The sequence below is a fragment of the Cupressus sempervirens genome, chromosome 3 (genome assembly GCF_028749045.1).
Source record: "Cupressus sempervirens isolate cs-2001-9-10 chromosome 3, ASM2874904v1, whole genome shotgun sequence".
Taxonomy (NCBI): Eukaryota; Viridiplantae; Streptophyta; class Pinopsida; order Cupressales; family Cupressaceae; genus Cupressus; species Cupressus sempervirens.
The window spans coordinates 471,684,274-471,703,168 of NC_143120.1; positions in this window are offsets into that span (position 1 = coordinate 471,684,274).

The window sequence follows — 18,895 nt, forward strand, 5'->3', positions numbered from 1 at the left end:
TTTTCCTCTATCTCTCCAAAGGTGTGTTGATAAAGTAGACCAAGCTTTTATCCCAGTTAATAGCCTGGCTTGAACCACTCATGTAGGAATTGAGCAAACCTTTAAGCACTCTAGCCTCTCGGACCGAGGCATCTCCACCCAAGATAGTATCATCCACAAATTGCTAATGGGTGAAAGAGGTTTTCCCGAAAGAAGGCTTGAGGCCATGCAGGCTCCCACCCTATCTTTTCCTTAGAATTAACCTCCCCAAGCACTCTACCATAATGATGAAGAGAACAGGGGATAAATAGTCACCCTATCTCAACCCTCTTGAGGGAAAAAAGAAATTTGAGGGGGAACCATTGACCAAAATAGACAAAGAAGGGGTTGAGACAAGCTAAAGGATAAGTTTACAAACCTAGGAATCAAAGCCAAAATCCTGAAGGATAGCCATCAAGAAATTCCAGTCCACCCTATCATAAGCTTTAGATAGGTCTAATTTAAGCAAAAATCCTTCTCTCTTTCTAGCTTCCAAGGAATGAATCACCTCATGGACCATAATAATAGAGTCAAGAATCTATCTCCCTAGGACAAAACCAGTTTGCTGCAGGGAGTTAATCAAATGAAGGACACTAAGAATCCTAGTAGTCAAACCTTTTGAGATGATTTTATAGAAAGAGTTGCAAAGGCTAATGGGTTTGAACTTGTCCATCGAGTCAGTCTTGAGGATTTTCAGAATAAGCAGTAGAAAAGTAGCATTGAGTTCTTTCAAGAGGTTCCTAGCTCCAAAAAATTCTTGCACAATCTTCACAACATCCCTTTTGACCACCTCGTAGTATATCTAAAAAAAGAAAGTTGAAAAACCATTCGGGCTAGGAGCTTTATCACCAGGAAGGGAAGAAAGGGCTTGGTAAATTTCTTACAAAGAAGGGATAGCCTTCAACGTAGAATTATGGTGATCTTGCAACAATGAGGGTATAGCATTTAAGATGTCCTCTTGTTCTATCAAGGAGAGATAAGGATCCTTAGAAAGAAGAGAAGAGAAGAAATTCACAGCTTCATCCGCAATCTCATTCTCCTTGGTAAACAAGGTCTGCCCCCTTTTGATGTAAGAAATTGTAGTGCCTACCCTCGTTCACATCTTTCTGGACATATTGTTGCTATTATTATCGGACTATGTTAGACTAGTTTTATGTTGATGGATTAGTAGCATTGTTTTGAGACTATCAAACACTATGTTATGGATTCAGTTGATGTATGATGATGTAGGGCCCATTTGTCGTTGCACCAAAAGCCATGACTGTTAGTGAACATGGAACACCACATAATTAACCACCTGTGGGCAGGGGAGCGCGTCATATCACCCAACAATCTCCCCCTCGATGCTCATACCAGGTGCTTACGCAGGTCAGGAAGGCACCGGGGAGATTTGAACCCATGACCAGGCCAAAACTAGGCTCTGATACCACTTGTAGGGCCCATTTGTCATTGCACCAAAAGCCATGACTATTAGTGAACATGGAACACCACATAATTAACCACCTGTGGGCAGGGGAGCACGTCGCATCACCCAACAGATGAGATTATTTAGACTCTACATTTTATGTATGCATGATGATTGTTACATTGCTTTCAGTTATTGATGATGATTAGTTAGATGGTTTATTATCACATGTGTTTTATTATGGATACTTACCCCATACTTGCATGTGTATGGTGTGGGTGTTTTTTCTTATGTATGGCGTTTCTGATGTGGTTAAGGAAGGGAGTCGTAGTCACCTGCTAGTCGGGATCTACACGATGCACCACTTTCTACCATTGCCTGTTTAACTTAGCATTATATATATATATATATATATATATATAGTATGTACATGCATGGTTTTTATGCAGGTTGCAGGTACCGGGTATCGACTTCCCTAAATTGCCAGGATGAGCATACCCCATTACACTATCTCAATGATAAGAGAAGGGAGATAAATTCTCAAGTCCAAATCCCAAACCCTTAAACCATTTGTCCTAGAGAGATAGGACAAGTATCTAGATATTTTACCTTTCGAATGTGTCAGATGACATAATTCATGATTTTTAACCCTTTAGACTGATTTTGTATGAATTGTTCTATGATGGGTTTTCATATTTTATCTTGGAGGTCTATGGTGAATTTTTTATTAATTAAGTCTTAATAAATAGAATTAATTAATAAATTAATTATTTGGAAAAATTAATATAATATCATGATCTTTGATATTTTGATTATAATTAATTAAATAGAAATTAATTGAGAAAAGAATTAAATAAAAGAAATTAGAAATTAAAATTAAAATAATAAAAATAATAATAAAGTAACAAATAAATAATAATAATAAAAGTTATAAGAAAAATAAAATAAAAGTTATAAGCATGCCTAGGAGTAAATGCACCTCTTGATTGCACATATGTCAATAGCACAAGAGTTAGTGCACCAATTAAGCACATGGTGTCTACAACCTTACGACTCATCTAGAAGGCTGGAATAGACTCATGCTTAGTTGTCAACACCTTCTGGTTGTTTCTAGAGACATTCTAGGTGCTTACTGAGAATTCTTTATATTCAGGCACTCCTAGAAGCTTAGGGAGAGCATTTGGAGAGTGTTTTTGGAGGACTCGAGAACGTGGGAGAAGGAAGGAGCTTGCTCTACAGGTTTTTAGGACAAGTGAATTAGCATCAGGATCTGGGTAGACTCTTGTGATTTTACCTATGTTATTTCTGCTTCTTGCACTTCTTGTCTTCTTCGTGTCTTCTGAATACTTTTTGAGGATTCTATGTGTGATTGTTCCAATTCTTTCAATCTAGTCTTGGATATTCAATTCTTATGTGAGAAAACCCCACAAGCATAGATCAGAGAATTCTATGGACTAGGGTTAAAATTTATAAGTAAATCGATTAGAGAAATTAGTGGGTATAATTAGAGAACAAGTAGTTTTCTTGGAAGCCCTTTAACAAAAATTGTGTATATGATCCATAGAAATATACATGTTTATTTCAGATCTGCATACATACATACATACATACATACATACATACATACATACATACATACATATATATATATATATATATATATATATATATATATATATATATGAGTGTGTGTGTTTATTGTAAATATGTTACGATGCTTAATAAAAAATTTGCAAATATATATATACATATATATATATACATATACATATATATACATATATATCTATATACATATATGTATATATACATATACATATATATACATATATATCTATATACATATATGTATATATATAATATACATATATATGTATATATATATATATACATATATATGTATATATATATATATACATATATATATACATGTATGTATATAGATATATACATATACATATATATACATATATATCTATATACATACATGTATATATATATGTATATGTATATATATATGTATATATATGTGCATATATATACATATATATGTGCATATATATACATATATATATATATATATATATATATATATATATATATATATATATATATATATATATATACTAAAAAATCGAATATAGAATCACAGTCAAGAATTTTCATTAAAATTTTGAATTTCTTTTTGCATTTGTGAAATGCGATTTCAAAAATGTTGTAAAGAAAGTTTATATAAATTTGGGTGGGGCGGATCGCACCCCCCCCCATACCCTATGCCTTTAATGGTCGTTGGTGTATATATACTGAAAAATCGAATATAGAATCGCAGTCGAGAATTTTCATTAAAAATTCAAATTTCATTTCGCATCTGTGAAATGCGATTTCGAAAATGTTATAAAGAAAGTTTATATAAATTTGGGTGGGGCGGATCGCACCCCCCTGTACCCCGTGCCTTTAATGATCGTTGGGTACTTGCTTACGTAGAGTACCCACGACAGTGCATTTAAATGCATCAGTCGCAGGGTACCCGCAATGGTAGTCACATTAGTGACAGTCGCTTGAAACGACATCGACTTTTTAAAATTCGATTATTTTTTAAAAAAAAAAGAAGAATGTATGTTGAGTTATATGTAATTCAATTTTTATATTTCGTTTTTATAAAATATTATAATTATAATTATATATATATATATATGTATTTATTTATATATTTATATATATATATATATATCTATGTATATAAGTATATATGTATATATGTTATTAATAATAAATAATTATTATATTTAAAATGTTTTGAATTAATGGATCATTCTTTAAAAATAACAATTATTTTATACCAATATAGTTTAACAATATAGGTTCAATTTAATTATTTTAATTGACTTGTATTATGAAGAAAAGATGATTTTTCATATTGAAAATTTACAATTTAAAGTTGATAGGGGTCATTTTCAAATAACGTTATAACATTTAGAAAATTGAAATTCTAAGAGTTAGAAGGGAAAACTTTAATCCATCAAAACAATACATGGGTTAGGAAAACGTACAAAATGATCCTCCACTCAATATCTAAAATTGAAATTGAAAACTGAGACCTCCACAATTTATTCAACAATGTAATTTTAGCAAACCAAAACATGTGCTTGTATTTTGTATTCTCTATGCTATCTGTCTTGGGCTTTGGGTTGACTAGTGTTGACCAGTTATAGGACATCTACCAGAGGCTCAGGGGTTATGAGTGTGATGTCATGATCCATGGTTATGTGATGGAATGCTCTATGAGATATTTGTATTTATTGCTTTTTATTGCTTTCCAGTCTTCTTGTGTGAAGCTGAGATTCATGAGACATTTGACTTAACCATTTTGAGTCATCGATCAATTATGCTTGAGTTACTTTTCAGTCATTTGATGGAATTGAAATTGTTATCTGATCTTGATGATGTCATGTTGTGACATGTTTTGACTCAACCATTTTGGAGTCTTTGATCAGTATTATTTTGAGATGCATTTTGGTTGCTTGTTAAGAATCAATGATTATTGTGATTATTAGGGATACCTTCAGTTGCCAATAGAGAACTATTGTGATCATGATTATCTATGATGCTTTTCAGTTGACTCATGGAGATTTGATGTTTATATTGTGGATTATCTTTTGTGATTTAAGATTTATGATTCCATGAGCTTAGGGTAGGTTATCTACTTGTAGTGACAGGAAGTGGCTTGCAATGGGGATCGGGGCCCTAAGAGGTTGCCAGGGTAACTCATTGTAAGTTTTCTTAATAAGTGAAAACATACACACCTAATACTAACTAAATGAACCTAAAAAGATAATTGTTTTGTTCTCACCCATGCCTCGAGTGCTTGTACAGACTAGGATGGGAGTAGAGAGAACGCTTGGTTGCGACCTTGCATTCTGTAGTATGCCTCATTTGTATGAGAGGATACTAGTGGCCGCACAGGGATCACTAGGGGGTTGGGGTCTATTGGGAGACTGCCAGGGTAACTCTAGCATGATCTGTGCGATGACACTTTCCCGCTTGCATAGTAGGTTTCCTACATGTCTTTGTGTGCCTCTGGGATTAGATGTTGATTTTGTGATTGGAACCTTTGAGTTAGTATACTTTTAGGATTCTTGGACTTAGAGAGTATTTATGCTATGTGATTTTGTTAACCTATTTGGGACTTGAGATTATCTCCTCAGCACGGTGGGAGTGGACCATTTAGGTTCCACGCGGTCGGGTGGTAGTGCTTTATCACTCTTATCATTTGAGATCCATTTGTGACATCATAGCTAATGCATTCTTGATTATGATGGTGGACAATGTATCCTTATATTGATGATTTGTATATGTTAGATGATGATATCTTATGCTTTACTTTGCATGTTAGATTACTTTCTGCATATGATGTAGTATGATTTAGGAGTGACATTCCTACTATATTAATACTGATGATCTCTTCGATGATTTGAGATGTTACGCATGGAGGGATGGCAACGACCCATGATGGTCTAATGATGCTATTAACGGTTGGAAGGAACCATGTACTTAGTTAATTATGTTTGATTACTTATGGTTATCTCTTATGATGATGTATCATGTATGATTTGTGGTTTCATTTATGTTGTTGCATCATGGGTTAGATTTAGGATGATGATATACTTTATTTACACGGATGTATATTCTTTATGCCTTTCATACCATGTGACATGTACAGTGGATGATTGAGCAATCTGATATGTAACAGGGATAACTTTAAGAAACCCCTCCCAAGAAAAATATGTAAAATGTTGGGGAATTCAACATTAAATTAGCAGGAAAAATTTCAAATCGAGGGCAATTTTTTCATTCGAGTCAAGGAAGAGAATTATTTTCTATTGGCGAAATTTTCATTTCTGTATCAAAATTTAATAATAATTGTGGCAAATTAATTTTTTTTTTTTTGGTACACAAATAAATATAGGCAATTTTTTATGTTGGTCATAAATATTTTTGTAATGTAAGAGGCGAATTAATTATTTTATATAACACAAAATATTAATATAGTTGGATAATATGTCAATTTGCAAAGAGAGATTATTTAATTTTTTGGTGAATTTATAGAGTCAAAAGTGGTCCATGGCCCACATGCCAAGTGTACACTATATAATGTACTTGTAGTATTCCAATCCATTAAGATTCAATTAATGATGTACCCTTTTTTATTGCCAACTTGGTTGTCATTACTTTTAATGTTGTCATTTTATGGTGAAAAGAATTAATTTGGATCATTGATTTAATATAGATCAATGGCTTCAGTTCTATTTCGGGCCTAATTTTAAACAACATACAATAAAGTCTCAATCTTCTCAAAATTAGGACACGTGTCCCAAAGACTAAAACATAAAATAGTTGGCTAAACGGGGATAGTTAGAGACACATGTCAGTAAAATGGTGGGCGATGCGCAACCTGAGGGAAAATATTATTTTATTTTAAGGGTGAAATAACATTGTCTAATAAGAAAAAATTAGGGAAATGCAGGCGAAATTTTTAAAATAATTGTGTTTTAAATGTAGATTACATTGGCGATTGGACCAGGATTTGTGACCAATTATGTGTAAACTAATAAGCGATTAGCCTTGGATTTTGACCCAAATTATTTAATATCTTGGCGATAAGGTTGACCCCGTATGTAGGTTTTATTCGCCAAATTGTGATTTCCCAAAGAGACGGAATAGCCAATTGGTGAAGATTTGCCACTAAAAAAATCACTGATATGTAATTCAAAAAGGACACTTGTATATTGTTTAAGTACGTTGGATGTATCATTATTATTTCATGAGGATGTGATGTTAGATGATTAGTTAATTTAGATGTAATTCAACATTAAGGGATCCATGAAGAATGTAACCTGTTATGTATGTATGCTATGTTTACTTTCACTTGTACTATTATTATTTCTTCCATTACTATGTATAAGTTGTAAATGGTTTTACTTTCATTTTTTAAAAAAAAAAATGTTGCCAAACTTAGTGAAATTCTAGGTTAATTCTTTGGATCCCTTGGCGAGGCGTTACAGAAATCATGTTATGAGCCCAGTGCTTTAAGGCGGATAAATGGAAAAACTTGGTCTTTTGGTCCCCCTATTTGAGCCAATAAACTCTTGATCTTTGCTTCCAAAAGTGTTCTTCCCTACTAATGATATTATGTAGATCAGATATAATTGACCTTTCTTCAAACCTATTCAAGTCATTATAACCCTCCAACTAAATCTCTTCCTGGATAGTACAGAGCTAGTCTAACTTCTCATCCTTCTCTAGGAATATATGCCCAAAGTCTGACTTATTCCAAACTTTAATGTTTTTTTTCACGTTCTTCAATTTTGGGCTATCCCGAACATTGCAGTACCTTCCACCTCAATGTTCCACCAAGAAGAAATCTTGGCTTCTAGCTCTAGATGGGAAGTCCACATCTTCTCAAAATGAAAAGGAAAATTTCATTTGACCATCAGGGAACTAAAGGAAAGTGAGATGGGAGAGTGATCTGAACCAACTCTAGGAAGAAGAGAAAGTCTATAAGAGTGGGTTTGCAGCCAATCAAGGGAGATTAGGGCTCTGTCAAGATGGACCTGGATGCAGTCCCCACCCACTCTCCTGTTAGACCAAGTGAAACTACCCCCCAAAAGATCAACATCCATGAAAGCCAGATTGTTAATAAAATTTGAGAGGTCTAATTTACTTTCTTGATTTGGGGCCAGCCCTTTAGTAAGAGGGGAGTTGAAATCCCCCACAATAACCCCTTTTTTATGTTGCAGTTTTGTATAACATCAAGGATCTTAGCCCAAAAAATCCTTCTCTCTCTTTTAGTATTGGAAGCGTACAAATTTAAAATAAACCAAGAGTCACCACTATGAACATGGGAGACCTTACAAAGTAGGGCATTACCTTCATTATAAACAAAAGAAATCTGACAAGCCTTGTTTTTGTAGATCATCAACACCCCCTTGCAGCTCCCTCCAAATTTGTAGCCTCACTACTCATGTTTCTACTAAAAGACAACTTACCGACCACTCTTTTCACATTTTAGTTTCTTGGATCAATAAAAAAATTAGGTCTTTGGTCTCTGATCATATTCCTAACTATCTCCTGCTTGGGGGCACCATTTAGGCCCTTAATGTTCCAAGATATGATTTTCATTTATTTTTTCCAGAGTATTCCTTGATGGTTCTCTGTCTCCCATCTCGTCCTGAAATGTATGATTGAGGCTTCTCCTACCTGGAGACTTGAACTTTACCCCAACATTAGCCTTGACTCTGCTTCTATTCATTGCTAGAGATATAGGAGGATGGCCTCAATTTTGGTTCTTCTTCTTTTTAACTGCACTTCAGTTACCTTTACCATCTTGAGAGCAAATATTAATCCACTTCTCCCATTTTGAAATTTGTTCTGGGGAAGAATTGTTGATAAGTTCTAAAAGCTTCATCCTTACACCTTTGGAGACAGACAGATTCACCAGGGGAACAATAGGTAGAGCCTATTCATTACTAGCTTGACTAATCCCTTCATCGATGATTTTGTCGCTTAGACTGAGATCATCCATTCTTAGGGGGCCACCAACATTCGGGGTTCTTAAATTAGTGTTCAACAAAATCTCCATCTGGGGTGTCTTCGACCTACTAACATCCTACTCTTCCTTAGTTCATAAGGAGTTTCATGCCCCAACTATGGCTTCAGCGGCTTGGACTTCAACATCGGTCACATTAGGTCCTATATCTCTATCCTTTCTCTGGTCTCCTTCCTAGCTAGATTCATTCCTCTTTTCCTTCTCTGAGACTATAGGTCCTTTATCACCTTCAATGACTTGCTTTCCTTTCTGTCGAAGGGCCTTTTTCTTATCCACGATGTCATCCTGGTTCTCAAAAAGCTTCAAATCTTTCTATTTCTAGATCATTTTCTTTCCCTTGATAGTAGTACCAGTTGATTGAATTTTTTTCTTTTCTACCCTAGGGCATTAATTTGCCTTATGCCCTAATTTTAAAAAAAGGAAACATGTGAATGGTACAATCCCATAAATTAGTTTTTGAACATGCACTTCCAATTTGGAATGAAACGCCACAGTTTCTGGCAATCAGTGCCTTCCCTTACCCCAATGCAGATGCAAGCATAAGTGAGACATATTTTGGAGGCAGTAATTGGATCTATGGAGAGAAGCTCCCCAAAAGAGCTGGCTAGCCCCACAAAGACATCCTCATTCCAGAATTCTAGGGGTAGCTCAGGTAGCCTTACTCAAATAGGGGCTTGCACATAGAAAGAGTCATTCAGATTCAACTTTGATGACCACTTCTAGAGAACTAGAGTGGATTGACCAATAGCCCATGACCTCTCACTCAAAATGTTAGAAAGATCTTCCAAACATGTGAAATCAAAGGACAGAAAGCCCTTAGCCATGGCCATGACTGAAACTTGACCTTTGAGGGCCCATTTCTTTTTGATGAATGATCTCACTACGTCGATATTTGGCCTTGGCCGTAAGAATTTACCAACTAGGGTGGAAGCCATGTATTTAATACTATGATGCATGAGCTTGTCCAAAATGACAATGGCACAAGAACCTTTCTCCATCTCGGGTAGATTCTTAACAAGCGAAAAAGAGGACTTACTTGTAGGCTTGACCCCAAAAAGAGATGACCATTTAGCAGGGCCAGGTAGACCCACTTTGAGACTAGAAGGAATCTTTACCACCACCTTGGGGGGAGCATCTGGGTCCCCATCATCTTTCTTCAACTAATCACCTATACTAGAAGATCCCTAACCAACCTCCTTCTATGACCTGTGCTCCAAGCTAAGGATTCAATTTTGACAGTCCAGAGGAATCCTACCCTTCTTAGGATTCAAATTTTGAAAATCACTCTTCCCTCCCTTTCCAACGCTTTTCATCTTCCAAACACACCATTTGTATCTTGTTACTATTTAACCATTATAGCAAAAAATCTAGAAAGTATCGAATGGACCTAACAAGTCTATGAAATCCTATATGGTAACATCGATTAGTGGTATTTGTATGTCCTTTAAATTAGGCCACTTTTTTAAGTCAATGAAAATGAGTAATAAGGTCTAGATGATCTTTTCATGAAATCCTCTAACAAGGTCACATTAACAATGTGTGTTTAAGCTTTAATAAGGTTTGCTCCTAGCAGAGCACACCAAGTGATTGATGTTAATGTTAATGATGTTTAGTTGGTACTGAAATGTTTGAATGAGAGTATATGATAACTAGATAATTGATTCACTCCCCCCTATCGCCCAGTTATCTAAAACTTTGGTATTAGAGCTAGTTCTTGGAGAAATAAGTTTCAAGGAACTTGAGTTAAATATCAAAGATGTAGAAGAGAGAAGTACCAAAGTTGAACAAGAAGAACTTTTCCTCATGGAAAGAACAAATGAAGTTACACCTTTTGGTATTAGAGATAATGCCATACATTAGTTGGAGAATAAATATACTACACCTATTGGCCCCCTAACTGTGGAACAAATGAATGAGAAGAGAATCCACAAGAACACAAAGACTGCATGATGAATGAAGTCCACATCAAGCATTCTACTTGCTCCCCCCAATATGAAATGCTAGGGGAAGGATGGGGACTTGCAAGAGGAACAACATCCATTATAGTAGGAATCACAAAAAGTTCTAAGGACTTTGAGAATCACTATGCTCATTATTAGGATTGATTGTAAGCTGCATATAAAGCATGTTAGGAAAATCATCATCCATATCAACTAATTATTCATCACTACTATCATGTTTATCATCTAAAGTATCATCCATATCTATTTTAATAGAATCTAAAATACAAACACAATCATCATGTTTATCCACATGCAAAGTATTACCTTGTTTAGATTCCTCCAAATATTGACATGTGGTTTGATCAAAGGAAGATAAAGAATGAGATAAATATTTAAGTTGAGAAGCAAAAGAATGAACTTTATCCTTAGCTCTAGCTTGATGGTTCTTGCAATGCCAATGATAATGTTGGTTACAAATATTCTTGAGAGATACAGTAGGGGGATTAGGATCAACTACCATAGGTTTTGAAGAAGGAACATCTATAGGTTCAAAAAAAAATTCCCTCATGTTTTTTTTTTAATGTTTTATGTTTTCATTTTTGTTTTCTTTAGACAATCCTTGTTCCTCCATTAAGCTCAAGAGGATAAATTAATCACCTTATCATATACATTCTTCTATTTGTATCTCTTTCTTCTATGTGTTGGTGCATGTTATTTGGTGCTTGTTCTATTATTCATACTGGTGATCTTGTATAGTCTTCTTGGTTGCTTATGATGTGGTAGCACCAATTTTTTTTTTTCTTGATGTTACTGGCTCAAAAAGACTCTTCTTCATAGCTCTTCTATGTCTTTTCCTCCATTGTGTCATAGTTCTACCTCCTTTACAGAATGATTATATTTTGATACCTGATATAATATTACAAATTATCATATTATTTTACTGACCCCAAAGTTAGTAGATCCCTTCGTACTATCTCTTTGTTATGTACTTCTCATTTCCCTTGATATGCTTCTCTTCTTGGGGGCATGTCATAGTGGAAATGTTATTTTGTGGATGCATGTACGCTTTCATTTAAGTCATTGCTCTTGTTATGGTGTTTGCAATTTCTTTATTGTGAGGGTATACACTCCATTCATTTCTTTGACCATGGAATACAAATATTGATTCTATGTATAACTTGGAGTACTTCATCCTATATTTCTTGGTATGATTTCTAAGGTATACCTAAATCTATGCATTGTTATTTCATGTTTACCACTCTCTCCCGCTCTTTTATTCTATTTTCTAGGAACTATTGTCAGTTCTTGGGGGCTTGGTCTCTTTTTAGATCTCTCTCTAAACTATTGACAATATGGGAGGCCCGATCCTTGTTTTAACCCTTATTTTGAATACTAATAGGATGGGAAGCTCAGTCTTATTTGGATCCCTTAAGGACACACACACATCCTTATTTATGGGTCACTTTTTTACTCTTCTTTTTTGGAACATGGAGTTCCCTTGAAGTTGAATCCCTCTATGGACTGACTAGCATGCTATACACACTTGCTAGACCATTTGGTTCATCTTTAATGGGTTGACTAGCATGCCACCCACACTTTTTAGACTATTCAATGGCATCCCCCATTTGTCAAGACTTTCCCCCCTCTTTATTTTTAAAAATGTGGTTCACAATAAGGCACACAAACCTTATTGGGAAAGTAACCACACCATTTTTTCTATAGTGCTTATCTCTCTGATTATGATTTGGGTTGTGACAAATACTCAAGTCTCTTGGGGGTTCATGATTTATTTTCCTCCCAAATCATGATAAGCTTTTCTCTTTTTCTCTTGATCTACTTTACTGTGAGTTTGAGGAAACTCATACTCACACTAAAGTGGGAGCTAAATGTACCATCTTAAAATGGGCACACATTCCTTGTAAGACCTTTTATCTCCCTCTTCATAATATGGTCTTCAAACCATGGATATGTTTGTACTTGATCTCTTTTTCTCTCCTCTTCTTCCTCTTTTCATCTCATTCCTCTTGGTATATGTACCTTCTTTCTAAGGCTTTCTAGACCTAATCTTTAGGACCAATTAGACTCAGGTTGACCTGTTCTAGACTGGGTAAACCCAAGTCAACCTAGTCCTTAGAGGTTTTTGGGATAGGGGCCCAAAAGGCCTTGGGGGTTTAATTTTTTTCTTGCTCTCTCCCGTCACCTTGTATTGTTTTCTCACCCAAAAAATCATATATAAGAAGACTTCGATGCTTCATTTTCATATCTCACTTCATAATTTAATTCTAATATTTCAATCTCTTGACCTCAAGTCCATATTTCTTCCTTTTACATTCAAGGAGTTCAAGTATTCAATATTTTCAAGCATCTAAGCAAGGAGATTTCTATCTAGCATTGAAGGATCCTTTGTGAGCATTTCCTCTTCAAGAACTAGCTTATTGTTGGCCATTAAAGGACGAAGATCTACATTGAAGTAGTCATCATCTTCTTCATTGATGCACTTTTAAATCTGTGGCACCATGATAGAATTTGTTGGAAATATAAGGTAGGCTAGGTTACTAAGAGGGGAGGGGTGAATCAGGAACCAATAAAACTTTTAACTTACTTCACCAATTAATCCTTCATATATTATTCTGATCTAATTGCATGTGTGAAAGAATGAAAGCAATAAAACATTCCTAACACTTTGACATAATATTTGGTGACCCAAATACCTTCCAAATAGAAAGTAAAACTAGAGTGGGGATGATACCCACAAGCTTTAGTAATGCAGTATAAAGTTGGCTTGTTAAGGCTTACAATTGGTCACTTCTAATGACCTGCTCTGTTAGGAGCAATAAGGACTATTAGTCCACCTTGTAAAAGGATTTTATAGACATACAATGAAGTATGCACCCTGTTAGGAGATTTGGAATAAGAGTGTTAAGTCCACCTTGTTAGAGGACTTGACTGATGCACCTGTTAGGAAGAACTAGTGATTGATCTCTAATATGCAACTTTGATTTGCTAAATGAGATTCCTTAAATCATGACAATCACTTGACTATGATAGATAAGTCTCTACTATACCTTATACTGCTTGTAGCCTTTTTCAATTCACACTCATATGCTTCTCTCTTTTTTACATTATTACCTGTTTGGATATGATATAATGTGTTACATATATACCAATCCACTTGATTACCTTCTGGAGTCAGCTACAATGCCAAAATCATCATAATTCAAAAAGTTGACCCACTACTATAACTTGGGTTTTGAAGACAACTCAGTGATGTTTAGACACTCGACAAAAACTATCAACACTTGGTAGACTCTGGCACTCAATTGAAATTGAAGCTCGGTCCATACTAGTCACTTCGAGTAGCAGGAACTCAGTCAACATTTTATGACTTGGTCAACACTGAGAAACTCAATAGATACTGAATCACTTGATTTACACTATAGATCTCAGTTAACAGTAAATTTACTTTGATAACACTACGAGCTCGGTAGACATTGATATACTTGGTTAACACTATAGATCTTGGTTGACACTAAGATCTTCATCACTTGTATTGGAAATCTTGGTAGACTCTGCTACGCTCAGGGAATACTATAAATTGTCTCAGATGCTCAATAGATACTATGAAGCTTGACATGAATTGTAATCTGACTATTTAGCTTAGTAGCAACTAAAATAGTTGGTTAACACTACTAGAAGAATGATAAGCTCGGTAGCAACTATATATTTTGGTAGCAGTGAATCAACTGACTAAGTGTTAAGTCACTCATAGAAAAATTGACCCTAATGTCAACAATCTCCCTCTTTGGCATTAGTGAGAAAAATGCTTATCATACCAAAAATTTGAATTCTCAAAATTATAAGTCAAAACTCCTCTTATCAACAATCTGAATGTTCAACTCGGTTTTGATTGATGTCTACTATTGTAGCTCAGTAATCTCTTACTTTTTTTTTACTCTATTTTTTTTATTTTTCAAAATTTCTTTTGTAAACATATTTTTTTCTTATTTTTACATGTGTTTCCTTTCATATTACTACTCCCCCATACATATATCTCCCATATATATATCTGGAGTATGATAATATTCTCCTTCTATACCAATATAATCGTCTCCCTCTTTTTGACGTAAATGCCAAAGGTGCAAAATATTTACAAATTAACACCAAAATGTGACAAGAAATCACTATGTATGTTCAAAATGATTGCCATGGTCTTGTCTCGATTCTCTTGCAATACCTTAGATGCATGCAAGGCTATCTGTACTTCTACTGAAAGTTCCATCATGTGGTCAGCTATGGAGATATTATTGTCATGGATCAATGTCTTTTCATGTGCAATATGATTTTACAGTGCATCCATGTTGGGAAGGATCATGCCTTGAATATCTACAAGTGTGCCCCTAATCCTAGTTTCTTCCATTAATAATTCTACCTAAAGATTTTTCAAGTACCTGATCTTCACAAAATGTGCAGAGCTACAACTAAGAACAAGTGACAATTGTTGAGCACTTGCCTTCATGTACTCATATATCTTGGATTGCCTATCCTTTATTCCTTAGTGAGGATAGATGTATTACTTAACTTGAAAAATAATGAAACAACATTACTTACATAAGTTTCAAGTGTAGCAAGAATTGTAGATAATTCTACTTGGTCAATAGCTATCTTCTATGCTACCTGCTCCAAAACTTTGTTTTCAAACTTTCTTTTTGCCCTCTACAATAGTTTTTCTTGTCCATTCAACTCCTCATTATACTTGTGAACAATTTCAAAAAGTTGGTCCAAAATTGGTTGCTTCTCATCAACCTTAATACTTAGTGCATCAATGAATATGATTTTTATATCCTCAAGCACTAGATTCTTCTCTTTCTTTGATTCTCTAAGTTTTTGTTGTCTTGCTCTCTTCTTCGACACCTCTCCAAGGGTATCCATTTTATTAGGAGTTAGATTGGAAAGATCCCAATTTGGTATTACTATGTCCTCCTCTATGTGAATTTCCTCAGTAGATGCTTCTACTTCTTTCACCTTTTCCTTTTAGATAGTAGAAGGAACAATTTATTTTCCTTTGCTCAAAACATCTATGCTCAGTTGAGGATTAACCTCAATTATCATTGTACTTATTGTGGATATACTCTATATAGACACAATAGTTGAATTAGTAGAAATAACAAGAAAAGTACAAGAAAGAGTACTAACAATAAGAATACATTGTTGTAGCTCGATAATGCCTGATGTTGGAGTGATTGGAGCCTATTGCTTGATAGATGAAGTGAAGAAAGCTTCATTCATCATGATACTCAGTAATTTTTTGAACATGGGAGAAATCTCCAACAAAAATTGCTTGAGTCACTCGGGGGCCCTAAAATCGCTCTTCTAAAAATTTGCAATGAAATAATACATCTGATTTCCTCCTTTTAACAAAGTTTAGTCTTTACCATCATCATTAATGCTTCATACAAATGTTTTCTTGGTGAAAGGTTTTCCTCCACTCAGTTTGGTCTTTATTTCTTAGAAGACACCTTCTACTTGGTAAAGTCTCTTGACTCAGTAGGAACTACTAACTAAGAGAGAACTTAAAACTTGGTAAGGTTACTGCTGCTCGATCTAAACTTGGTACTCGGTTGAGTCACTAGCTCGGTATTTGCATCCAAAACTTGGTAGGGATATGCAACTCGACCTTGCTTGGTAAGGTCTTGCAACCTGACCTTGCTCAGTAAATTCTTTAGTTGTCATCATAGCTCAGTGATCCTTGTGTATCTTGAATATTGGTATGGATCTTCTGCTTGTTGACTAGAACTAGTATGGGATGTCTTCTTTTGAATCTCAGTTCTAGTAATCTCCATGGATGTCTAAGTTGAAATGGTTGAGTCACCCAACTTATTCACTTAGGTTTCAACAGTTTCAAGACTTTGGCTTCCATTCTCTGGAGATTTCTACACCCATTGCTGCCTCATTTGTTTTATGATATTGTTAGCCTTTGCTTTCTTTTCATCTTCAACTCATCCTCTGTTCATATATTTCTTGGAAAGATGTCCAAGTTCTATACATACAAAACACCCTTTTGTACTGTCTCTCTTCCTCCTATGATGTTTTATACAATTTTATCCAATGTGTCCAAACTCACCACAATAGTGACATCTAAACCATGTATTGTAATCCCAACCAAATATAGCTTTGATAATTTTCTATACTGGATTCCATTTCTTGGTTCTGCATTCTAAATATTTGTCTCCTTGTTTGTTGCAACTGTGACACTTTCCTTCAAACTTAGGTTTCTTTGTGCATTCACTTGTTGTGTGTCCTAGCTTGTTATAATTGTAGCACTTTCCATTGAACTTTGATTTACCATTTCTCCAACACTTATTTGATGTATGACCTATCTTACCACAATGATTTCAAGTAGGTCTTTTATTCTTTTGAGCCCCTTGCTGAGATGATTCACCTTCATCCATATATCCTAATATAGTTTTACCTTTATGTCTATATTTATTTTTCTCATTCAATTGAGTCATGCTTTCTTGAGATTTTATCATTCTCTCATTGGTTTTCTTTTCCATGTTGAGATCATTCTATATTCTTTCATTTTTTGATCTTAGGTTCATAAGCTCTTGATTCACATCATTGAGTTGATCAATAAAGTTTTCTTGCTGAAGATTCTTTTTAGCTCCTTGCTGAGATGATTCACCTTCATCTGTATATCCTAATCTAGTTTTACCTTTATGTCTCTTGAGATTTCATCATTCTCTCATTGGTTTTCTTTTCCATACTGAGATCATTCTACAGTCTTTCATTTTTTGATCTTAGGTTCATAAGCTCTTAATTTGCATCATTGAGTTGATTAATAAAGTTTTCTTTCTGAAGAGATAGTTGTTGAATTTCATTGTCCTTTTCTTCTATTTCTTCTTTGGCTCTATCCTTTTGTTCCATGATTTCACACATCCTGCCTGATTGGATTTCTTGCTCTCTTTGTAGCTTTCTGACTTCTTGAAGATTGAGATTCTTCTCAAGTAGGTCTTTGATTACAATATTAGCTTCATCTAAACTTTTCTCTTGGCATAATTCTTCAATTCTTTCTTCAATGTAGATATTATCATTCATCTGTACTACAAGATCTTTTCTTCTTTGCAAGGATTGAGATAGATGCTCCTTTTCTTTCTTGAGTTATCCAATGGCCAATTTTAGATCCAACTTTTCATTCTTAGTATCCTTTTCTAGCCTATATACCTCTATTACCTTTTTATCTTTTCTCAACCTATTAGAATTTTGATATGAGAACCAAGAGCTCTAATGCTAATCGTTGGAAATATAAGGTAGGCTAGGTTACTAAGACGGTAGGAGTGAATCAAGAACCAATAAAATTTTTAACTTAATTCACCAATTAATCCTTCATATATTATTCTGATCTAATTGCATGCATGAAAGAATAAAAGCAATAAAACATTCATAACACTTTGACATAATATTTGGTGGCCCAGAAACCTTCCAATTAGAAAGTTAAACTAGGGTGGGGATGATACCCACAAGCTTTAGTACTATAGTATAAAGTTTTCCTATTAAGGCTTACAATTGGTGACTTTTGATGACATTCCCTATTAGGAGGAATAAGGTTTATTAGTCCACCTTGTGAAAGGAATTTACAAACATACAATGAAGTATGCACTCTGTTAGGAGATTTGGAATAAGACTATTAAGTCCACCTTGTTAGAGGATTTGACTGATGCACTTGTTAGGATGAATCAATGATTGATCTCTAATCTACAACTTTGATTTTCTAAATGAGTTTCCTTTAATTACAATGATCACCTGACTGCGATAGATAAGTCTCCACTATACCTTATACTAATTGTAGCCTTCTTCAATTCACACTCATCTGCTTCTCGCTTGTTTACATTATTACTTTTTGGATATGATACAATATGTTACATA